This window comes from Emys orbicularis, chromosome 1 (assembly GCF_028017835.1).
Source record: "Emys orbicularis isolate rEmyOrb1 chromosome 1, rEmyOrb1.hap1, whole genome shotgun sequence".
Taxonomy (NCBI): domain Eukaryota; kingdom Metazoa; phylum Chordata; order Testudines; family Emydidae; genus Emys; species Emys orbicularis.
Genome location: NC_088683.1, coordinates 16,162,641 through 16,188,364, shown reverse-complemented (window position 1 = coordinate 16,188,364; position 25,724 = coordinate 16,162,641). Strand labels below are relative to the sequence as shown.

The 25,724-nt window shown below is 37.9% G+C and overlaps 1 protein-coding gene across 2 annotated transcripts in view; it reads right to left on the bottom strand.

Moving 5' to 3' along the window:
- CELF2 (CUGBP Elav-like family member 2) overlaps positions 1-25,724 on the bottom strand; it is a 445,244-nt gene that overhangs the window by 324,254 nt on the left and 95,266 nt on the right. The window lies entirely within an intron of this gene.

The following is a 25,724-nucleotide window of genomic DNA, read 5'->3' as shown; positions in this document are numbered from 1 at the left end:
TACCTTTGGAGTTTTTGGCTAGCCGTTCTTCAAACTCCTCTTTGGCTTTTCTTATTACACTCTTGCACTTAAGTTGGCAGTGTTTGTGCTCCTTTCTATTTGCCTCACTAGGATTTGACTTCCACTTTTTAAAGGAAGTCTTTATCTCTCACTGCTTCTTTTACATGGTTGTTAAGCCACGGTGGCTCTTTTTTAGTTCTTTTACTGTTTTTCTTAATTTGGGGTATACATTGAAGTTGAGCCTCTATTATGGTGTCTTTAAAAAGGGCCCACGCAACTTGCAGGGATTTCACTTTAGTCACTGTACCTTTTAACTTTTGTCTAACTAACCCCCTCATTTTTGTATAATTCCCCCTTTTAAAATTAAAGGCCACAGTGTTGGGCAGTTGAGGTGTTCTTCCCACCACAGGGATGTTGAATGCTATTGTATTATGGTCACTATTTCCAAGCGGTCCCGCTATAGTTACCTCTTGGACCAGCTCCTGCGCTCCACTCAGGATTAAATCTAGAGTCGCCTCTCCCCTTGTGGGTTCCCGTACCAGCTGCTCCATGAAGCAGTCATTTAAAGTATCGAGAAATTTTATCTCTGCATTTCGTCCTGAAGTGAAATGTTCCCAGTCAATATGGGGATAATTGAAATCCCCCACTATTATTGGGTTCTTAATTTTGATAGCCTCTCTAATTTCCCTTAGCATTTCATCATCACTATTACTGTCCTGGTCAGGTGGTCGATAATAGATCCCTAATGTTATATTTTTACTAGAGCATGAAATTTCTATCCATAGAGACTCTATGGAACCTGTGGATTCGCTTAAGATTTTTACTTCATTTGAATCTACACTTTCTTTAACATATAGTGCCACTCCTCCCCCTGCACGGCCTGTTCTGTCCTTCCGATATATTTTGTACCCCGGAATGATTGTGTCCCATTGATTGCTCTCAGTCCACCAGGTTTCTGTGATGCCTATTATATCTATATCCTCCTTTATCACAAGGCACTCTAGTTCACCCATCTTATTATTTAGACTTCTGGCATTTGTGTACAAGCACTTTAAAAACTTGTCCCTGTTTATTAGCCTGCCTTTTTCTGATGTGCCAGATTCTTTTTTATGTGACTGTTTATCATCTGATCCGGCCCTTACATTATACTTTTCAGTCCTCTGCTCCTGACTATAACCTTATTTGATTAGGCAAACACTATCAACCGAGTAAAGAAAGGAGTGTGTAGGGAGTCTCACACACATGTAAAACACACTTTAGAACTGCAAAAATATTTCCATCACAGATTGAGTAGAACTAAAAGCACAGAGTCCTACCATAAAACAATACTGAAAAAGTCAACATATTTGAGAGGGGCACACAAAATAAAACACTTCTGCATCTAACAACAAGCTATAAAGGCCTATCTATTTCGCTACAAAATCATCTCCTGTAGAAGTCAATGTAAAATAAATAGGACAATTTCATCACAGAAGATAGAGACTGAAAAGGACTACTTGGTCATCCAGTCTGATTGCTGTTCTTGGGTAGTTCAGGATTGATCCCACTGGTATACGGTCCAGTGTAGTGAGTCTCAACCCTTTTCCATACCCAGACCCCATGGTACAGCCAGAAAGTAAAGTAGTTTTGGGACATGGCCACCTTCCTTTCCAATTAGCCATAAAGAAATGGAGGGTGGTTGTGATGCCCCAGTTGAGATCAAATGGTCTATGGTCAACTTTTGAAAAAGCTTTCAAGTCCTGTTTTCAAAAGTGTCCTAGGTACATAGAAACCTAAGCCTCAGTCATTCAGGCTCCCAAATGCTTATATCCCATTTGAAAATGTCTCCCCCTAGTCTAACTCAAAAGTCCCGAGTGAAGAGGCTCCCTCTGCATCCTGTGGGATGTCTTTCCCAGTGTCTCAATTGCTTATTAAAGCCATTCTGAGAAAACAGGCAGTTCAACACAATGGCTTGGTTTTGAACAGCGCTGAGTAAGACTCCCTTGATTTCAATGGCTGCACATCTAGGAATCAGTGAAAATTTTAAACACCTTTTATTAATATACACTATGGCCAAAATTTTCAAATTTGCTACATACACATTATTTAGCATATACAGCAAAGAATATGGAAGGGTATGGCAAAAAAAGCAGTTAGAAACTCAATGCAAGAGTCTGCCCTTTTTCAGTTCATCTGAACCTGAAAGAAAAAAAATTAAGCTTAAATGCAAACCTGTAACAAAGGTTTGCACGAATACCTGCAAACCAAAATCAAATTTAAGCAGTTCTAAGAATACACAACAAATACAATGCTGGGAAATGATTATTGTGTGTCAAAGACCGATAACATTTTAGTGTGCTCAATTTTTGTAAATCAAAATATAAAATTAAAGTTTCATTTGAATGCAAAATGTTTAGGAGGTTGCAAACTGCTTTACAACGTTTCGAGGGATTAGCAGAATCTAGATGCGTGGCTCTTTGAACTACTAAATTTCATTCAATGCCCCAGTGGATAGAAACACATCATTGCCTTCTCTATTTTAGAGCTGACTTTCATTTATTAATAACATCTTAATTTTATCAGTTACCAATACTCAAGGATATTGCAACGTGTGTTATCATTGAGTAACTATTTTTTCTTTCAAGTAGTTACAATTACCTAATGAACCATTGTAGACCATTTTACCCTAACTTGTAAAGATGACCCAGGCATTTATATTTCAATAATTCTGTCTTGCTGAGCTATATAGAGTTTAATTTTAGTTTCTTTGAAATCAGCCTTGTGATAACTGTTTGATCATAAAAAGCTAATTAGTAAAGATTTTCTGTGTTAATGAAGTGCAATTGATTATAGCTTGAGGATGCAGAGACACACTAACCATTCCTTCCATAACGAGTGTAGCATTTCATCCTTTACATGCTATGTAACAAGGCAAAGGTAATGACATTTTTATGACATGTTTATATGGTGGAGTAATCAGTACCAGCTATCCATTTTCTGTATTTCCTAACATCTGCTTGTAATAACACCCTACTCAAGCCCTCTGAGAAGTAACAGTCAATTTCAGATGCCTGGAAACGTAAATGAAGATTTTGCTCTCCCAATGAGCATTAATGACATATAACCTCATAACAGGAACATTAGCTGGGGCTTTGACTTATCCCTATCATCCATATCCCAGATAGTTATAAAATGACCTGCTAAATACATTGAAGACAAGGCAGAAAACAAAGTCTGTCCTAGACTAAGTACATTTATATCTTCCATTACTCTCTAATACAATGGGGACTTTGGCAACCTGAAAAACTTGGTTTCTGTGGTTTGTAGGCCAAGTTGCCCCATCTTTCACAATGCTTGCGTCACTGCCAATCTACCAGCTTTCCAGAAAGGAAGAACACAAGAAGAGGGGTATCCCAATCAGAACTAATGTTGCAGATCTCAAGGGCACTTTAAGCAGATAACAACAACCTGACTCCCTATTCAGTTCTCCTGAAGAAAAAAGCACCTAGTGATGCAAAGTTTCTCACCACACTTCCTATAGAATATTATGGTCCCTCTTTAACCCAGGCACCCAAATGATCCTGTAATAGGGTACCAACACTGCCCTGGCCTTCATTCATAAACACATCTGAATAGACTGAACCTGAACACTTCAGAAAGCATCTTAGTTTTCGGTTCAGAAACCTCTGAGACACTTCATTAACCATCAAGTGACTCCTACATTGCTTGCACTTGATTTTTATTATGTAGCATTAGCAAAGTGCTGACGGTGTTCTACAGAGACAGGTAAGATGTGAAGAAAAGGCTCCTGTATTCCAAAGAGATGGTATGTTGTCTATCTAGATGGCAAACAAAGCAGAGTATAAAGGGTAGCAAAGAGCGAGCACGGTAGAATCATAGAATCAGAGCTGGAAGGGACCTCTAGAGGTAATCTCGTCCAGTCCCCTGCACTGAGGCAGCACTAAGTATTATCTAGACCATCCCTGACAGGTGTTTGTCTAACCTGCTCTTAAAAATCCCCAATGATGGAGATTCTACAACCTTCCTAGGTAATTTATTCCAGTGCTTAACCACCCTGACAGGAAGTTTTTCTCAATGTCCAACCTAAACCGTCCTTGCTGCAATTTAAGCCCATTGCTTCTTGTCCTATCCTCACAGGTTAAGAGCAACAATTCTTCTCCCTCCTCCTTGTAACAACCTTTTATGTACTTGAAAACTTATGTCCCCTCTCAGTCTTCTCTTTTCCAGACTAAACAAACCCATTTTTTTCAACCTTCCCTCATAGGCCATGTTTTCTAGACCTTTAATAATTTGTGTTGCTCTTCTCTGGACTGTCTCCAATTTGTCCACATCCTTCCTGAAATGTGGCACCCAGAACTGGACACAATTCTCCAGTTGAGGCCTAATCAGTGCGGAGTAGTAACTGAATGATGAATTTAAACATGCTTTTTTTTTTTTTTTTTAACCTCTGTGGGGTTTTATGTTTGTTTTCTTCCTGATTTACTGAATTTAGTGTTCATACCTTCTGTTAGCGAATGTATGACTGTCCTCTTGTGGTTTGTCTGGATGAGGAAATTAGGTTAGGGTTAGGTTGCAAATTAGGAAAAATGTTTTTATTTAATTAAGGCAGCTTTGAAACACCACTTTGCACCCAGTGTTAGAGCATTGGTCCTAGGAAATTATTTATCCCACAAATGAAAGAATGAAAGCTTTCACAAACAATATAATTGGAAATCCAGTATACTCAAATTGAGTTCATTTGGAGTCATGTCTCATTCATAGTCCTCTACAACATCTCTATTGAAATCAGAGGTCATACTAGGGTGCAATGATAATTTCTGTTTTCTGTTCTCAAAAAAACAAACAAAACCACAAAAAAATATTTTTAACATCTGCACCTTCAACCTCAAACTGATCTTTAATATCATAAGAGGTTACAACTACAGGTGCATAGCTGACATTCTCCAGAGACACAATATCCTACACTTTAAAAAATGACTAGTCATTTTGGGTGCCTCCAATTTTAGATGCTTCCAATTTTAGGCATCATAAAAGGGCTTGGATTTTTAGAAGTGCTGAGCACCTGCCCTCTGGAAAAATCAGTCCCCTTTAAGGTGTCAAGCTGGGCAAAATTCAACACACCCCAAATAATTAGTCCCTTTTGAAAATTTAAGCTGATAATTTTTTCTCTGCCATTAAAACAACTGCCCTGAGATCTCATCCAAAAATATACTAACCATTTAAAACACTTTTAACACCTGCACCTTACCAGAAACTGATTTCTGACAACAAAATGGCAGACTATAAAACACCCTTTATTCTAGTAAAGAACCAATGTGTAATAACATCTCAACTAGTGCTCCCTGGGAAACATAAACCAAGAAACTTTATAGCCTTAACAGGTGCCAGAATCAATACAGATCCTTTTCAATGCCCAAGTGACAAACACTCCCATAAAGGCCTACTTGAGAAAAATATGAAGGTGGCTCCAAAGTCTGAGACTTGTGAAATACATAATTACAAGGAAATTAATGAAGAAAGTGTCAACACATGATAAAATCAGGGAAATTTCAAAGTCTAAAACATACTTTGAAAATGGGTAGCTTACACATGGAATTCATTTTGAGTTCTCCTTGTTTCAGGCCAATTAGCACAAATTGATATTTAGCTATAATGATTAGTTGTTTGGCATACAGAACTGGATATCAGAAATGTCAGACAATTAGGGGGGAAATTGTACATTGGTACTGTGCAGAAATATTTTGAATATGATTTTTTCTGTCATTACAGTATACAGTGAAACCCATTTAAAATGGTCTTCCCCAGTAGGGCCATCAAGAAACGATTGCTGGGCAGCAGTGGAAGGAAGTTCTGCCAGAAGTCTCCTAGGGATTTCTCTAAGGTGCTGATATGGTCATGTTGGGGTTATTAGGCATATATATATATGAACCAGAGTTCTTCCATGTTTAAACTCTGTCCTTCCATGTTTAACTCTAATCGACCTCAAGAGCCAAGGACAGGAATTGGAATGTGTAAATAACCAGTTACCTATTACGACCTTGCTTATAACCAGGTCCTAAGCAATAATGATGAGGTTTGCATGTTTCTAGCTGGAGGAGGGGTGGTAAACTAAGGGTAAATAGAACCAAATGATTGTTTAGAGGAATGTTACTAACAAGCTAGATTTATAGCCCTAGAATGATTTAACGGCTTAAATGTATAAACATGTCTTCGGTAGAGAAGGGAGGGGGAGTGGGGGGGGTGGTACAGGGGGAGAGAAGGGAGGGCTTAGTTGTGAAAAGTATAAGAAGAGAGAAACTGTTTTTGCTGGTGTGCTCCATTTGAGACTTGCCTGTCTCCTTGCACCACTTTGAGATCTCAAATAAACCTCTGATTGTTTCTCCACCCCGGTGTATTTATTGGCGCGAAGCACGCTGGGCAACGAACCCCCGTCTGTTGCTGTCCTCGGGCCTCTGTGCCTGCAACAGTCATATACCAATATGTACACTGTAAACTCTTCAGGGCAACAACCATGTCTAGCTACCACAATGAGACCCTGATTCCAGTTGGGGACTTTAGGCACTGCAGCAATATAAATATTAAAAAGTGAGTATTGATAATAAAATATGCACTTTCTAGCTCCTTATGTGTATTCAGTGTCCTCAAACCACAAAATGAGACTTTTTATCAGTAACTGTTTCTTCCTGTTAGCACAGAATTCTATTCTGCTGGTGCTAACAGAATCTTCATTACTGGGTGACAAAAGAAAAACATACTCTTTCAGATTACATTCCATTAGCAGGGATGGAAGGGTGAAACAATGGTTGAGATTATCAAAGCCGTGTAGAGGATTTAGCCATCTTCCATTTTAAAGGAAGATTGTTTTGAAAATCATAACCAATGTCTTTTTACTTGTAAACTAAAAGCAATTTTTCTAGAAGTCATTGAGACACAATAAGCACAGAAACCAATTAGGCCAGTTTTAGAGAAATTTTTAAGAGCATGACTCCAATTTAAGACAAGGGTTTGTGTTCCAGAAGATATTGTTTTATTTATTATTTGTCTTACATTAGCCCCTACAGGCCCTAACTCAGATAGTGCCCTATTGTGTTAGGCACTCTGTACACACATAATAAGACAGCACTCACCCTGAGGAGAGCTTACAATCTTAACAGACAAGACAAGGGGTGGAATGGAGAAGAGATGCTCAAAGCGATGACGTGACTTGCCAAGGTCACAAACAGCCGGATTCAGATTTTTTTTTTTTAAACTTTCATTTTTACTGGAACATGCTAATGGTGTGAGAGTGGCAGAGCTTCAAAGTACGAATCAAGTGCTTGTGTTAAGACTTGGTTCTTTATTCTGAATCCCTACGAAGACAGAACTCTCTCCCCTTTCTCAGCACACAGCAATTCCACATTATTATGCTGTGACATTTCAGAGAGTCCATGGCTACTCCATCACACTTCTGCGGACACAACATCAATGTGCCTAAATGGTGCTGTAATTTCAAAACCAAAAACGAGCCATACAAGTTGAACGATTTAAATCCTCCTTCTGTTTTCTAAATGTTTTAACATGTAAAGCCAAACGCCTTTGCTTTTTTTTAAAAAAATGTGCTCAGGCACTAAGGGCTACACCTGTAGCCAGACTCTGAATGTGTGAGACAGTTGCAAGACCCTGATGTCAAGCCCTGGAATCTATTACTTCCAGTTGTTGCACATGAGTCAGTCTGACCCTACTGTCTGGTTTCTTGGCTGGCTCTTATGTGCATTGCCCCAGGGACTAGTTAATGTCACCTTGGTGAGTCAAATTAATTTATTTAATACCCTTGTGAAAAGGTCCTTCACTAAGATTTGGGTGTAAGGTCCTCTCAATGGAAAAAAATAAAATAGAGCTGTTACACCCTAAATTTAAATCCAGAAATGTTCAAGTAGTTTTTGCAACCATCCCCACTTTATCCAAGCTACATCCATAAGCAAAAAATCAGATACCTAAGGTGTTTGGCCCTCTTAAACAATACAAATTCAGTTAATATTTGTTGTGTGTTTTGTCTTATCCATAGCATTTTGTTTTCATATTTTGGTAAGTGATTTATATTAATGGAAATTTAGCAGCTGGAAGATTTTCCCCCCTCCCCTTTTAAGGGAAGGAAAGAACTTGCAAACAAGCTACCTTCTCCATTTTGGAAAACCACTTCAGAGAGCATATGGCTTTATTCTTCAGAAATAATGAGCTCTTTCACTTTGGGCAGTGAGTGTCCACCTAGCCTTCAGGGGTAATTCTGGATCCAGTCTCACTTGGATTTGGAGCTCACTTCCATCAGTTTTGCACAGGTGCAACTGCACTGATTCCTAATCTACACCAATGTAAGCAGGATTAGAATCAGTTCTACAGAGTTTTACGGCAGTGATCAAAGTAGATCATCTCTGACTTTCCGCAACATCCCTCCCCATAAAGTCCAAGACGGACTGTCCCATGGTAGCATAGATTAAATTGGCTCACGGTAATATGCACAACCGAACTCACTGAAGGTGAAGTTCATCACAGTGCCGAGAGTCCACACAAAGACCCTACGCACCACTTTAGTGAATGTCACCCAGGGCAAGTCCACTGATATGCTAGGTAGTTGGCTAGATAGAAAAACAAACAAAAAAAAAAACACACTGTTCCCTGGACCACAGTGAGCGTGTGGCTCTCTCCTAAACACTGTCCCCCACTCAACTGTAGCCAATCGGACTCACTGACGGGAGCTGCTTTTGAGCCAGCAATTTCCCCATCCCCAGCCATGTGAAAGGAGATCACGTCTAAAAAAAAAAAAAAAAACACCAGACTAAACAAAGGAGTAGTAGTTCTCTAGCCAGTAGCTGGTAAGATCAATTCAGCTGACCAACCAGGCTTTCCGTCCAGTTCATCCATTTTTGAGCTGGATGACTATTATTGCTTTACAATGCCTCTGTAGTCCTGTAAAGCCTTGTTAAATGAGGCAGTGAGCTGCTCAGGGATATAAAGTCACTTGCATCAACTCTCCACTCCACTCCAAAGCTTGACCCAGGCCCATCCAACACTGAAGAGAAGACAGGAAACTGGCTGAAGCAGATGCAGAAGCAGATCTCCAATGCTTTCTACTCATCTTCATGAGTGGATTGATTGAGAGAGACTCCCCACTCCCCTCAAATAGATACTTTAGCTTCGTCAACTGTATACACATGGTAATAACCAATGTTGTATTTTAGAACTTTCTGCAAATGTTAACATGTCAACTTTAAACCAAAAACAAAACAACCTCACCCCCCAACAGCTGCACCAAGCTAATTTTATTCCTATTTATATTTTATGGACCTTTAATTGAGCAAATTCTGAGAGGTGAAATTTTTAATGCGCTTTCCAACTGTCCTTCCGCACACCCCAAGCAATATAAAGGAATCACAGCTGCTTATCAAGAAACTAATCATTTGTATTAACATTCAAAATGTCCATTTTCAAAACAACCAAACCGGGTTTGCCTGAGCTCCACAAAGGTAAGCAAACACACAGCCATTCATAGTCTAGGTGCCTAATGGATAGAACACTGGACGGGGACTCAGGAAACCAGAGTTCTACTCCCTGCTCAGCTACTGGCCTGCTGAGTGACCTTGGGCAAGTCACTTCAACAATCTGTGCCTCAGTTTCTCCATCTGTCAAATGTGGATAATGAAACTGACTTCCATTGTAAAGGGTTTTGGGATCTATTGATGTAAACAGTTAGGTAAGAACTAGGTATTAAGTGCTGAAGGATACAACACATTTTATTCTTAACAGAGCATGTTCTTCATTCTGACTGTTCTGATTGACAAGCATAATGTCTCTTCTTTCAACATATACAGCATTTATCAATAGTCACTACATAGTGACACCCGAGATCCTACGGTTTCCCCCACGATAAATATAGGAAATAAGGGCCCCATTGCAAGCCCACTGTATAGCAACTGATTTCCTCCGATTTTGGATCAAGTCCTAATGGTATGGTAAACGGTTAGCAACTGTTGGCTTTTTAACAGCAAGAAGAGTTGAAAAATTCTGTCAACTGTTTTTCAGCAAGAAGTTGATTTTTTGACTGAACAACATTTTTCATAAGTAGTGTTTGCTTTCCACAGAAAATGTTGACTTCTTGTAAAAAACAAAACAACCACAAAACTCCTGAAAACAAAAAAACTTCTTTGGGTGTGAGTTTAATACTGAAGATTTTCCAATTGCAAATGCCTTATAGGAGTTGTAGTTAAAGTGCCTCATGCCTTCATTCTCCTTTGGGGTCTTCAGGCCGATTACAAGTCCCATAATGCTTTACAGTGGCTCAGCAAGAGGGGAGATGAATGGGGACCTAAGGCATGCGAACTACAACTCTCATGAGGAAACTGAATTTATTTGTATTCAGGCTGAAGTTTTCTGGTAAACATTTCTGATTTTTTCTCAGGGAAGTTGAAAATTCCTGGTTATAAAACTCTGATCAAAACAATTTTGTTTTCATTTTTATTTAAATTTCACAGGAGGAAAAAAAATTCTGTAAGCAGTGTCAATAGCAACCACTGTACCTATACAGATGGATAAACACAATATTAATTTAGTCTGCAGAAGAGAAGAGTGAGCCTTCAATTGATATCAGCCTTCAATTACCTGAAGGGGGATTCCAAAGAGGATGGAGCTAGGCTGTTCTCAGTGGTGGCAAATGACAAGAAGCAATGGTCTCAAGTTGCAGTAGGGGGAGATCTAGGTCGGATATTAGGAAAAACTATTTCACGAGGAGTATGGTGAAGCACTGGAATGGTTTACCTAGGGAAGTAGTGGAATCTCCATCCGTAGAGGTTTTTAAGGCCCAGCTTGACAAAGCCCTGGCTGGGATGATTTAGTAGGGGTTGGTCCTGCTGTGAACAGGGGGTTGGACTAGATGACTTCCTGAGTTCTCTTCCAACCCTAATCTTCTATGATTTTATATCATCCTCTACATACATTCTCACAATTGTCTATTAATATTAACAAGAGTGCATTCATCGGTGAGAAATAAATAAATATATGGGCTTCATTCATGCTTATTTTTTCCCTTCTGATGTACAATTCAATCTTTTCTGCACTTCTATAAATCTCCATCACTACATTTGAAACTCCCATCAGCTAAAATCCATTATAGTGGCATCTATTTCCTGTGTGAAAGTCACAATGCTATCATTTACAGAGTTCTATTGTTAATCTAAGTAATTTTTATTCATTGGATGCCTTTTCAATTTGTGCAAGATTACAATCCAGTTCAGTCTTTAAGGGCAAATTCTGTGAAAAAGAAAACAACCTCTAAGTAAATCCTGCATTTCACATCACTCAAGTATACACTCATGAGTGTACCATGTACTCTGTTTATTCATTCTTCATCAAACCAGCAACACTTTGATTTTGACATATTGCCTGCAAATAAAATACACAGTTTAATAGTCTCATTACAAATTTGTTAAGCATTTCTGATACCTTCCTTCATCCTCTCTTTTGTAATAGCTGCTATCACTGTGACAGATCATCTGCAGCTAGGACGATAGGTTAGGCAGAATTTCTAGAATCAAGTTACTTAATGGATAAGTAAGGAGTAGAGATTAAATGCAGAAGCTACAGTTCAGAGTCACCCTCCCTTAGCCACGCACTCCTACTTCTTATGGTGGATCTGAACATCTTACTTCAGTGTTTTCCTTTCACAGGTTACAAAAGATTAATGTAATAATCTGTCATGATCTAAAATGAAACATTTTTTGACAACCACAAAGCTGAGTTGGCATATGCATTTGAAAGATGTGTGTCAATTAAGCTCTTACATTAAAAAAATTATCTGAAAGGAATAAAGAGGGTGTAGAAAGGAGGTTTTTGATGCAGAAGCCTTCAAACCTCCTGCATGTATTCTCATATCGGCTATTTATATTAGCTTAAAATAGATTTCAGTAGATCTCGGGCATAGGTAAAACGCAATGATGCTATTTGACTTTTTTCTGAATCTGGAGCCAAGGTTCAGGAATGGGCTTAAACTGCAGCAAGGGAGGTTTAGGTTGGACATTAGGAAAAAGTTCTTAACTGTCAGGGTGGTTAAACACTGGAATAAACTGCCTAGGGAGGTTGTGGAATCTCCATCTCTGGAGATATTTAAGAGTAGGTTAGATAAATGTCTATCAGGGATGGTCTAGACAGTATTTGGTCCTGCCATGAGGGCAGGGGACTGGACTCGATGACCTCTCGAGGTCCCTTCCAGTCCTAGAATCTATTAATCTATGTTCATCTCTAGAGTCTTGGTTTAGGCCTATGAAACATGAAGACTTAGGTAGGGACATAAGCAGAGAGGAATTTCAAGAAAGAAGTGGGACTCAAGGAGGCTGTGGGGGAGGGAGGGAGAGAGAGAGGTGTAGGTTGTTGATGTTTGGGGAGTGGAAGGCTGTTCCAAGCATAGAGGGTGAAAGAAGGAGCAAGGCTGGGAGTGGGAGAAGGATACGGAAAGAGTCAGTCTGAGAAGAACATAAGGAGCATCAGAGTGTGTAGGATGAGATGAGAGCAGAGATGTAGATTTTAGAAGAAGTTTAAAGCAATTACAGGTTTTACCAGGGGAGGTTCTATTTGAATAGATCAGAGTGCTTGTTTTCTTGTTACATGCCTTTAATTGATGCATTCTCTGTGTGAGCAGGTTAGCTCTATTCCATACTTTCAATTACACTTTATTTAAAGCCTTTAGATGGATTCTAGATGGATTTAAATCCTCTGGATGGAGTCTAAAATAATTTACATATCACAGTCACACCTGCATTCCTCCTACATGGGCGACAACATAACCTTCAAGCCTGGATCCCTCCATGGATCAACAATAGCTCCTTTTACCAGAAGCCAAGTGCAATCTGTAGCTGTGGAATTCCCCCATCTAGGTAGTTCAAATGGTTACAAACTTTACTGAGAGCAGAGGAGCAGTCAAACATTACCTCAGATCAGGCAATAGCAGTAGCTTTTTATAATATGGCCAGGCCTCAACTTGATATATCATTGGGGACCATGTTAATGTATGTGTGTAGTTTTCAATCATAACTTCAAAGTTATCTTCAGGACCCATGAATTCGCACTCATACATTATTTTATTTTGAACATTGTTTTCTGTTAAAGAATAAGAAAATGTTAATACACTCACTGGGAATAGAGCACAATATGTCAATAGCTTTCTACAGTACATTTGCATGCTTCCCTCAGGGGTTTTTCATTATAAAAATCATATTTCAGTTATCAAGTTTCAGTATCCCAAAATGTGTATTGAATAGCTGATAAACAAGGGAATGATGTCTCACAAGGAAAGGCCAGTAAAGGAGGAGATTTGTTGTTGTTGCTGTGTTTTGGGAGAGCATGTTGGGGAGAATTTATGAACGCAAAGGACTAAGAGGAAAATTCTACTCCCATAACAATATGGACCCTCCCATCTTTGATAGCAGGCTTTCTTTCTAACAGAAGTGGGAGCTCTGTCCATGTAGGAAGATGAGACACTCAAATCCACTGCATGGATCTGAGAAGAGAATTTTGTGGAAAGTGAGCGAAGCACCTTTGACACAACCACGCATTTCTGAGAACAGTGCTAATCCCCTATGGAAAAATCTGTGTATTATGTGCCTGAAATGTACTGTGCAGTGTTCACCACTGTAATGTCTAACTGCCAGATGCAGCAAGTTTTGCATGGGGATGTCCATAGTGAATTAGATAGATTCTACTCTTCATCTCTCCCAGTCTCAGCACATTTTACATCCTGGGGACAAGACCGTGGCTTGCTTAAGTGGTGTTTTTTCATTTGTTCAGAGTTAGCTTTGACAGCATCTCCCAACCTTTCAACGGGGTTGTGTGTGTGTAGGTGGGAAGGGAGCCACCAGCACTGATCCTGTGGAAGTCTGGATGGTAGAGTTCTTGGGGATAAGGAGCAGCTGCGCATCAGAAATCTTTGGCTCCTGTTTGGGAGGCATGATTGATGACATCATAGTACAGTACTGCACCATCTACTATGGCTATATAGACTGTAAGCCCCTTGAAGTGGGGCAAATGTCTTCTTCTATGTATTGTATACTGCAAAATGATTCCATATTGATGTCCCAGTAAGTATATTGAGAGGTGGTGCATGAATATTCTCTGACAGGACATTACTATAGTTCTATATTTTAGAAATAAAAACACTTTAAAAGCTCCACAGGTTTGAGTTAAAAAAAAAAAAAAAAAAACACCCCAAAACCAACTAGTATAAAAAGTATAGCAGAAAAACAGGATAAAGGTTTCCCTGTCCTTAAGAAGTTCAATGTTTCTTTTTTCTTCTTTGTGCGATCAAAAAGACAGATATCAGCATTTATTTTGGATTATCTTTTTATTTAATTTTTGTTTCAGCATGGGCCATCTGCATTTCTGGACAATACTCCTCATAATGATCAATGCTGAGTCAATGACATGTTTAAATACAAACATGTAAAGTTCACCATGTGTGTGACCCTAGTAGCAGACAGGGACAGGCAAATGGATTCAGAAGCACAAAGAATCATTGCCAATTTCAAGAAATGGTCAAAAAAATTTAGCTTCTTGAAGGCTGTAGATATTAAGTTACTATTTGATTTTTAATATGAAGAACTGGACCCAAGCACACACTTCAAGTCCAAATCTATACTCAATGGAAACTCTGAGATTCTGATCTGATTTTTGATCAGCTCACTTCAGAAGTAAATCCGGCAGTGAAGTTCAGAACCTCATCAGAACTACAAAGTTCAGAGGTGTTTGTGTGTTCTTTTTTATCATTATTTTACATTTGTACCAGTCCAGGTTCTCTATGACAGCAGAATCAGAAATGCCAACCCCCTCAATAAATAATAAAATTTTTTGTTTTCTCATGAGATTTCCAGCAGACTCTTGAGGTGTGGTTAATGCCATGAAAGAAGCAGGTCACAGTGCCAATGCTAGGAGAAAGGAGGATGGGCAAAATACTGGTTTTTTTAACGTGTACTAATTAAAATGGTCCAAAGTACATCAGCTGCTGGTGATCAGACTCCCAGCCATCTTCTGACTCTAAAGAACACCCTTCAGCATGCCTTAGCCCATTACATATATAGCTCAGCAGAACAATTCTGTTTGCTTAACTAAAAATCTTACCAGAGTTATGTGCAGCAGACCCCATGGTGTAATGGAAGAGGCATGTCCCACCAGCTTGGGAATACCCCTGGCCAACATCAAGTGCAGTGACAGCCTGTGTAGGATATTGCTAGCCTCACTTGCTGCCACACAGAAACTCTAGAGCTGAAGTTAATATGGCCTGAATGTGCGTTACTTTGTCAGGATTTTTACTCTAGGTATGGATGTCACAATACTGTGTTTCCATATGTCACCATTTACATATACACAATGTACACGAGTTAACCTTATGCAGTCCCCAAAGTATGCTTCCCCCTGCCTCTCATTGAAACTTTCCATCTGTGACCCTCACTCCCTTTTCAGACACATTATCACACGCTTATGATGGCTCTATAAAATTGAGATACTGAAGAGAGAATGGAATCGTGAGCCGAGTTTATGCAGAATTTAGAGATAATCAATGTCAGCTTTAAACCACAGCAATCGTCCCCACCTCTCAATTTTTGAGAAAACAGATGCATAACTTGTTGTTTGACTGAAGGCCTCTTTATTACAGAATTTCCTCCCCGACTTCTGCATGTCTACTACCCCTTTGGGAGCATATTTGCTTTTTGCTCTAATCAGAGGACTGTTAAGCGTCCTTAGACAATTTCCATATTATAATAGAGGAAAAATATCAACACTGAAACATTTAAATAAGAGCTTCATCATGCCTTGACTTCTTTAACTAAGATGACCTGAGCCTTAAAATGCTGATTAAAAGTCTCAGCAACTGTCCAGTCACATTGATTTCACATACACTTTGGCAATGTTCTCCAGATTCACAAGACAGAGCTTTAAAGGAGAACTCCAAAAGTGAGAACTCAAACGCCTCAGAAAATAGATCTGAATAGGAGAGGTTAATGATAAAAGAGCCTTATTTATTGATTTTATCTTTATTCAGCCAGTAGGACAATTGCACATGAACTTTCTTTGACGGGAGCACAAATCCACATTTCCCCTCCATTTCTGCAGTTTAGGTGGCATGCTGTGCTCCAATTGCACGAGGTACCATTCCCCCTGGGCTGGCTGCGTTTTGTACAGAGCTATGGGTTCCTTGCGATGGAAGGTGTGATCGCTATTCTATTATTAGAGAAATGATTCAGTGTGATTTAACAATTTAGCAATCCAGGCATATATGCTGGATTCACAGTACATTAGGTGCCATACAAGTAATTCTTTAACTATTTCACTCCCTAGTGGTAAGGACCATGATTAGCAGTTTTAGACACGTTAGTGGGCATCGTTTCACTTATTATTAAATCTAATAAAAATTTCTTTCCCTGCGTTTAATCAGATACTTCTTAGGGTCAGAACCTTCCCTTCTCTGTTATTTTTTAAAATCAATATTTTGGACATAAAAATCCAAGAAAGTCAACAGGTGGCCTTTTGCTAAAGCAATTATTTTTATTATTACATTCTGGTTATTCAGTGTTAAACAGCAATATCTTTTTCTCTTGAGCGCCTTTCCAAATTCTATTGTTACATCAAGGATACCTCTATTTATTTCAGCTTGGGTGGGAGCGGGTAGAAGAAATGCTATTTCTGTAATTTTTATTTTATTTATTCTGCATGAAAATGAAAAGGCCCTTTTTACAGCTGCACAGCCTGTAACGTCAGTTCCTAGTAACCAGCTAAAAAGCCACAGCCACTTTACAGGTTCAAAAAAAACCCAAACCCAATTCATGCTGTCATAGTCTATCTAGTGTCATTGTCCACAGTCATTGATACAGAATGAGAACATCTGGGGACTCAATTATTCATGACATGAATAATAATATTTCATTTCTGTTAAATAAAACTTCCCAGTAGCAAAACTTCTGTTCCCTCATATCATGTGATCCTGAAATGAAACTCAGCATTGAGTGAGACAAAAGTCACTGCTGATGTAAGCACCTGCCTATGATAGCAGCAAATTACATCAACCGAGATTTTTTTTAAAAATGGAGGCCTAAAGTCAGGCTCCTGGAGCCAAACCTGCTGGGGGATTCTCAAAAGTGCAACTGGCAGTTGGGCATTTAACTCACATTTGTGCCCAGCAGTCTCCTAAATTAACGGCCTGGCTTTCAGAAGCACTAAGCATTTGCAACGGCCATTGACTTTAGTTGAAGCCGCTGGTGCTCAGGACTTTTGAAAAATCAACCCCCTTTTGTGGGTTTTTAAATACAGACTCAGGAGCCTAATTTTAGTCAGACATTTAAAAAAAAAATCCCAGCCAGTATCTTTCAAAGGACACTGTGAAATCAAATGTGGCCTAATATTTAGTATATTGCTTTACGATACTACTGACTAGAAAAAGGTGTCCATTGAAAGAAAGGTCTGACTACTAATTAAGTCACAATGCTAAAAGCATTCATGCACATGCTTAATTTTACTGACATGAGTAGTAACAGACGTCAATTAAGCATATAAGTGTTTGCGGGTTTGGGATCTAAAAGTCCAGATAGTATTTTATTTCTTTCTCCCAATCTCAAGAAGCGAATGTTGAGCGGAGGCCAGAGTAACATTGAATGGTAAAGTCTTTGTTCTCATATGAGATATGAGCCCTTCCCCTCCATGTCTCCTGCCTCTTTGTCAGCATACTCCCATGAACTTCAGAATAACTAAAACAAATGTAACTCGGACCTGATCAAAGCAGCTTCTCATGTGCTGACAAATAAATATTCCCAGCAGGAAGCTACACTAATTTTGTAAAGATTCCAACGTCTGGATGAAAAATATCTTCCATGATAGCCCAACTAATCTAATTGCAAAGTTTTCATTTTGCTGTGGTAGAAACGCTGTGAGCGCCACATCTTGCAAAGCCTAGTGGGAGTCGCAGGAAACTTTCGGAAAAATTGGCCAGATCTTCAAGTGGTTTAAAGTGGCATGGTGCCATTACAGTCACCAGTGCTACACCACCAGCTGGGGATCTGGCCTCGCATGTGTGCGTTTTAGCCCCATTAAAACCTTGTTTTGTTTTATTTGCTTTGTTACCTTGCTCTTGTGGAGATACCTAAGGACCCAATCCTGGCAACCCTTACTCATGTGAGTATTCTCATTGACCCCAAGAAGTATCTCAAATTGGTATCTAAAAACTGAAACATGCAAAAAATCACTAATTTTTGCTTTGAAACTTTGTCCCTGGTTTTGCATTCAGTTCCATTATGATCATTGTCTCCTAAAAACATTTAACATTTATAGACTCCAAAAAAAATGTTTTTAATATAAAGTAGATGAAATATAAACTGTTAACCTTGAACACTGGGGAGAAGTATTACATTTTTGATCTTTTAAATATTTTATTTAGAATTCTTAAAGACTTGTACATAATTCATAGCAGGATCTTTTGGAATTAAAATAATTGTTACATCGCTCCTCTAATTATTAGACTTTATAAATAAAATTGATTTGTGTACATTAAAACGAGCAAAAGCACTGCTGAGAAAAGAGGCTAGATTGAAGTCTCATGTTTATCTACTACACAAGGAGCGGCAATGCAAACTTCTTCACTTTGTCCATCAACAATTGTTAGGTGATGTGAGTGTAAATAAATTGACTGATGTCACCAACTCATTTCAAATAGGTTGTCAAACAGCCATCAGTTGGTATCAACTCTTACCAGGGATAGATTAGAAATAGTGACCTAGAAATGAAAGGTTCTCTACATTATGTCATACTAACGAACCCTCTCCTTGACCTAAATTGCTAGCCTTCTTTCCTGCCCCAACCTTAGATATTCACCTTATTATTTAGTTTCCAAATCTAGATCTAGATCTGAAATTATTCCCAGAATTACTCACACAAGGCCCATCATCAGCACCAAGTTTCTAAAGGATACTATTCTGGGTGAGCTTGAGCACTAGGGCCCTGATTCAGCAAAGTGCTTAAGCATGTATCTAACTTTAAGCACGAGTATTTCTATTGATCTCATTGACCCTGCTGAATGGGGGCCTAGTTGGAGAGAGCAAGGATTGACCCTTCACTTTCCACATCTTCTTCTATGCCGTTCCCTACGCATGGAATGACTTTCCAAATCCTACTCTGCCAGGCCTCCTTCCCTCTCCTCATTCAGCCTTTTTGAAAAGGCTCCCTTGTTGTGTGAAGCCAAGAAATATTAATCCCATGTCCATTAAAAGTTGTCCCTGGCCCAGTGTACATTTAAGTTAACAAAGTAAAATAAAAGTGGTACCATTAAGAAACGTAGATAAGTAACCACTCAGTCTTCTTATTTTAACCCTCTCAAACATTCTCTTTTCTTCTCTCCCTGGTTTTTAGTGTTCACATTCATAGTGCCTTCCCTTAAAATTAGGCTACAAGGCCTCTTGGAAAAAAGGACAATGTATTCTATAAAGCACTTCACACTCTTTAGGCACTGTACAAATAAAATCATCATCTTGGGATTCACCCTCAGGAATGTGAATCAGCTGAGTTCTTTTCATTTCTACCACAGAAAGCACTGGACATCTTTGGATTGCTATAGTTTTAAACATAAGTTTAAGTACCACCTAGGAGTTTGGGACAGATGAATAAAAATGAATGTAACTCTGGCTTCCTAAGTGTAAAATGTGGATAAAACCTACCAGACTCTCGGAGATGATGCAAAACCAAATTCATTCAAGTATTCTGACAGTCATTGGCAGGTGGTGAAAGTAGTTGTTGATTCAAATGATGGGTAATTTGATAGTTACTCTATCTCTCTTACTAAAGTTAGAGGCTGTTGGTCAGAAGACTTTTGAAGATGGAAGGTAAAATTTTCAAGTGGGTTGGGAGGCTAAGTGCCAGATTTTAAAATGTATATAGGGGAGTTAGGCATCTTTAAGCATCTAAATCTGGCTCTAAGTGACTTTGGCACTTTTGAAAATGTTACCTGGAACGATCACTAGAAAATTTACCTGGATAGTAAATCGCCCTCCGGCCTTTTTATTTTAATCTGCAAACAGTTCGTAGATTTTAAAAATACCTCTTCAGAAATGAATCAGATCCTACACAACATTAGGAATTATGAACAATACTATTTTTTCCACAATGGAAAATGTAGTTTTCATTACACAAATGGTGAATTTCATAGAAAACATAAATCAATGTGTTTCATGACTATCGTCATCTGAAAAAATAGTTTTGAATGGAGATACAATTGTTTCAGTATATACCTGAAGAAACAAATATTGAACTCACTTGTTAGGATTGTTGGAGCTTTACTTGAAAATTTTCAGAAAATTAACTGATAACTTTGGTATAATTTGTTCAAAAGCACAGTACATTTCCAATAAATCAACTTAAGTGTTCTGCCATAGCAAAGAATTACTATTTATTATTTGTATTATAGTAGTGCCTGGAGACCCCAAACAAATCAGGGCTTCATTGTGCCATTTAAATCCACAGTAATAGACAGTCTCTTCCCTAAATCTAACTAAACAAGACAAAGGAAGTATCCATTCACAAATGGGGAACTTTAGCATTGAAAGATTAGGGCCAAGATTTCCAAAAGTGATTAGTGATTTTGGAAGCCCAATTTGAGAGATCTTAAAAGGATCTGATTTTCAGAAAGTGCAGAGCACCCTCCCTCTGAAAACCCTGCCTTTATAATGTGTCACAAATTGAGCATCCTAAAATTGAAAAGGTGGTTTGAAACAAGACACAAAAAGTGAGTATGAACAAACAGTAGGAAGGTAGTGGGGAGGGAGGACAAGGTAAACAATAAGATTATATTTTCACAGAGACTAGTATGGGCACAACTGAAAGGATCCACATAATTTGAAATAAAAATAATAATCAATATTAGCTATTCCCAATTGCCACCCAACCTAGAGATCATTAGTTGACCTATTCCTTCTAGGTATCAGAGTGGAAGTGCATCTTGAGAAGGGATTTGCAGGAGGAAAAGGAAACTGACTAGTTAATGGATTTTAAAGGCATCATGTGTATCTAGTCCAAGCTCCTGCATTACACAGGCTATAGAATTTTACCAGTAATTACTGTATTGAGCCCAATAACTGGTGCGACAACTTCTGTACAGGGTTTCATGGGTAAAGGCAGAGTAGAAGAAAGCAGAGAGATATATATGGAAGAAGCGGACAATGGGTGTTCAAGACTGGTACCACTGGCAGAGCACAGGATGTCTCGATAAGAGACATGAATGGCAAAGAAGTTCAGAGTTGTGGACGTTCTTGAATTTAAAGAAAAGAAGGTTGAACTTGATGCTGTTTAACAATCAGTGGAAAAATTTAAAGGGAGGGGATGGTGGCACAATTGGAGTGACACGCAATGAAGATGATCCTATAAGCTGGGTTTTGTATGGATTAATGGAAGCGAGGCAATATGAATCTCAAGGAGGCCTTTAATCAACTCGCTGCTACTACTATTACAAATGTTCCTTTTTATGATTATATTTTCATTAAAATCTTCATGGATATTTTATTAACTAATTTGAAATAGCCACACAGATTTTATAATTCACCCAGAATTTACAAGCAGTTACTTGAATTATGTCTGTCAAGGCAGTAATGTTTCAAAATCTTGTATACTTAGCTCCTTGGAAGACAGATCATTCCATAACACAATGGTATCATAAAAATGGCTGTCAGTTAGCGATCAAGAGATTTCACTTTGCCTGTCATATGGTGGGTTGTCAATTTTATTTTTCCCTTTAGATAAAAGCTTAACTGTATTATATTTCAATAACAGTGAAGTTGTGTATAAAATTTTCAAAAGCCTACTTCAGCTGAAGCATACTTCAGAGACTACATTCCATTGTCAAAGTGACTTAGGCACTTAGTAACCTATATCCCATTGGTTCTCGGTGAGACTTTGTGCCTAAATGAGCAAGTCTCTTTTGAAAATGGGACTTGTGCACCTTTGGAAATTTTACACACAAATCCCATATACATGCCAAGAAATTCAAAGTCATAATGTACTGTAAGCCTTGACCTTAGCTGATAACATATACACCGCTACCTCGATATAACGCGACCCGATATAACACGAATTCAGATATAACGCGGTAAAGCAGTGCTCCGGGGGGGCAGGGCTGCGCACTGCGGTGGATCAAAGCAAGTTCGATATAACACAGTTTCACCTATAAGGCGGTAAGATTTTTTGGCTCCTGAGGACAGCGTTATATCGAGGTAGAGGTGTATTGTTTAAACACACATACAGTCACAGAACTCAAATAAAGACTATTAGCCTATATTTTAATATGTCCCTGTCTTCTTTTGGTGCTTTGTATTTTAACATCTATTGTATTTTTAATGCAGATGTTAGTTTTGCTCTTTTTCCCCCCCCTACCTTCTTTTCCTTTTCTTCTTCCTTTTTTTTTTTTTTTTTTTTTTTTTTTTGGAAGAGGCCAGTTAATAGCACTGTGTAGTTAAAAAACCTTACCCGAATTTTGATCAAATTTCAATAAAAACTCTTGGCTCTATTGTTACTTTTATTTACACAGGCATTTTACACATTTCCCTGGAGTTCTGGAAATGCAAACAACAGCCCTGGGTTAGTACAGGAAGTGACCGGTTCACTTCATTCTCCCAAGTACTGATGAATGAAATGCAAAATTAAGCCAGCAGCACAAAACATAGCAAGTAAATAAGAATTTTCTTAATTTTTTTTTAAGGGTAATAACCTAAGATGTTATTAGTATAATAGTAAAGAGATAAATATTTAAAATATAGGACTTTATACAGATTATTTCTCTTTAAATGTATATATAAAAAAAATCATGGAAGGTTAGAAAACATGTTTTATTTACCCTAGAAACTGGAATGGCTCCTTAGATGTGGAAGCCAAGTATTCTTCTTTATTCCTTGGCTGTGCTGTCTTGTCTCTTTGACCCCCTCATGGAGTGCAATTTATGCTCTGAGAATAGGCAGTCTACATTGCAAAATAATACTCTGCCTCTTTTGCTTGATACGTTCTAAGGACAACGCAAATGTTACCAAAACAAGATGAAGCCCGATTTTCTACAGCTACAAATTCAGGAACTGCAGGTTTTATGAGACGAGTTTGATTGATCAGCTATACTTTATCATGCTTAAATAACGGATTTCTCAAGTCAAGATAAACGTGCTTTTAAGAACTATATTTTGAGCTGTTATTTCAGGCAACATGTGGATAATATAGATCTGCAAAAGTAGCTTTGGAACAGGATTGGCACAGCAGCTCTAGAAAATCTAAAAGGAAAAAATGAGGCCAGACCTTTATTAAATTTTAAAATATGCCTTTGCTACACTCTTGTAAAGAGCCAAATAGGGTATTCAAGTCTCCGGAGATCACCAGTATAATTTCTTTATCATGTTCCATTTAAAATTTAATTATGTAGTCTACAACAAGAAGAATCTGAGTACTCTAAATAGGTCATGCAATGAACAACCTAACAATATTATGAAGTTTTCCTTATGAAGATCTTTTCTTTGATGTGCTGTTATACATAGAAAACCTTTCTTCGAAAAACAAAAATCCATGGCCTCATACATATATAATAATGAAGTTGAATCTATTGCATTTTAAGTTTAAAATCAATTCTCTCTCTATTCTGTATTATCTAAACATATCAAAAGAAATAAGCCAGTAAAGAAAAAGACATAGTATAAAACCTAGCTATCAAGTTCTTGCAGTTAAAACCTGTCATGTATTTGTTTCTAATTTATATCTTTCTACAAACACAAAATTATCCATTAAATTTCCTTCTAACAGAAGTTTACAAAACTCAGTTTTTCATTTTTTTTTTCCATCTTGACCCTAAGCACTGATGAAATCTGTTGGTGAATCTTTTGGCTAAGTAAATCAGAAGAAAATGTGTCTTCCTATTTAAAATGATTATTTAGAAAATGCTCAACAGCATTTGATGGCTGATGCCAACATGAAAAAAACCCCCAAAACAACTCTCCTGTGTTTTAAGAGGGATTCTTCTCTTACCTTTACTTTCTGAACACACACTTATGAGTGAGTCTCTTAATTAGGGCAGAAGAGAAAGAAAACATGTTTCCTAATTTATAAACTCTTTTCTGGGAAATTGGAGCACCCACTTTTTTTTTAATATATATAATCCAATTAATCTGTGTACAAATTTGGAAAGAAATATTTATTTTTATTATGTTGACAAAGCCAGAAAACCCCTGGAGGCACCATTAACCCTGAAAATGCTGACATCCTTCAGATGAGCAGACAAATACATAGCGTACACTCTGAAGGGTTAAAGAAGAGATTCTTTTGGGCAAGTTTACTAATGAAGGAAAGGATTTGAGCAATTTATGCCATGTATATGCTTATGACTATTTGTAAACAGAGAAAAGTCATTATGTTTAGTTACATAGATAAGATTTAATATTCAGAACTGCGGCAGAGTGCCCTTTTTTGTTTGTTTGTCTTTGTCTCATTAGGCAAATGTGTGGATAGCACAGCATCTACAAAAGAAGTTATTTCTTTTATATTTTGAAAATCCCAATATCTAAATTGTGTCTATTGAAATGAACCATTTTGGGAAGAAAATCAGCATCGACAGAAGAAAAAAATTCTTGGATTAGGTTCTAAATTTATGAACTGTTAATATCAAAAGTATTCATTTGCAGTTTGAACAAATAATATATAAAAAACTAATCAATAAAGAGTAAATCAAAAAAGCGTACTACTGAAACAAAAGCAACGACAGGTCACACCAGAGAAAAGCTTGAAGACTAGTAGAAGAATGCCAACACTCACACAGCTGTAAACATTTGTTTTAATCTAGACAAGATCATTGGCTTTAATATTTATAATACAATTACAATGCCTCATGCACATTGCTCATATAATCTAATTTCTACATGTGACATATTACCACCAGACTTTAATTTCAGCTGTGGCAAGAATTCAAACACACAGTTAGGTTTCCATTAGCAGTGAGATAAAAACTGGATGCTTACTCAAGCTCCTAGTGTAGATTTCTCATTTTAACTTCAAAGCATTTAAAACTACTAGGGTAGAATTCACTTCTGCTGTACAAAGGTTTCATACTATATATTGTCAACTAATGCCAAGTCAAAGTTAAGTTAATGACATGCAGTGCAATCAGATTGGAAATACTCTATCCTTAAAACTAAAAAAAATGACAACTAAATTATGAAACATAGTAAATACTAATGTCTTCAAGAAAGGATTAACTAGTCAGCTGCTGTTGAATCTCTATTTTCATTTTTCCCAGATGCAGAATTGTAAGCATTCCTTTACGACTACAAAGAATAAAAATCCCTAAGTGTCATGTACCACACAGATCATTAGCCAGAGAATAAACAGAATTTCAGATGCCTTGTTAAATTGCACCAACATATTTCATTGCACATTTGAAGATAAAAAGGACAGGAAACCTAAGAAGAGAATGATAGCAGAAAGACCTAGCTGTATTCAACTAGGTTGTACCTGCAAACATTCCTGGAAAACAACCAAAGAAAAATATCCATCAAATGAAGGAAAAAATACACCTTGTTACTGTATGTTGGAATTAAGTCCGGCCATGATTCTCACCATAAACAAATGTGGTTCGCCTGCTTTTCCAATGAACGAACATTTGGATCTCACATGACCCACCAAAAAAGTGAAGCAGATTTTTTTAGCTGCCT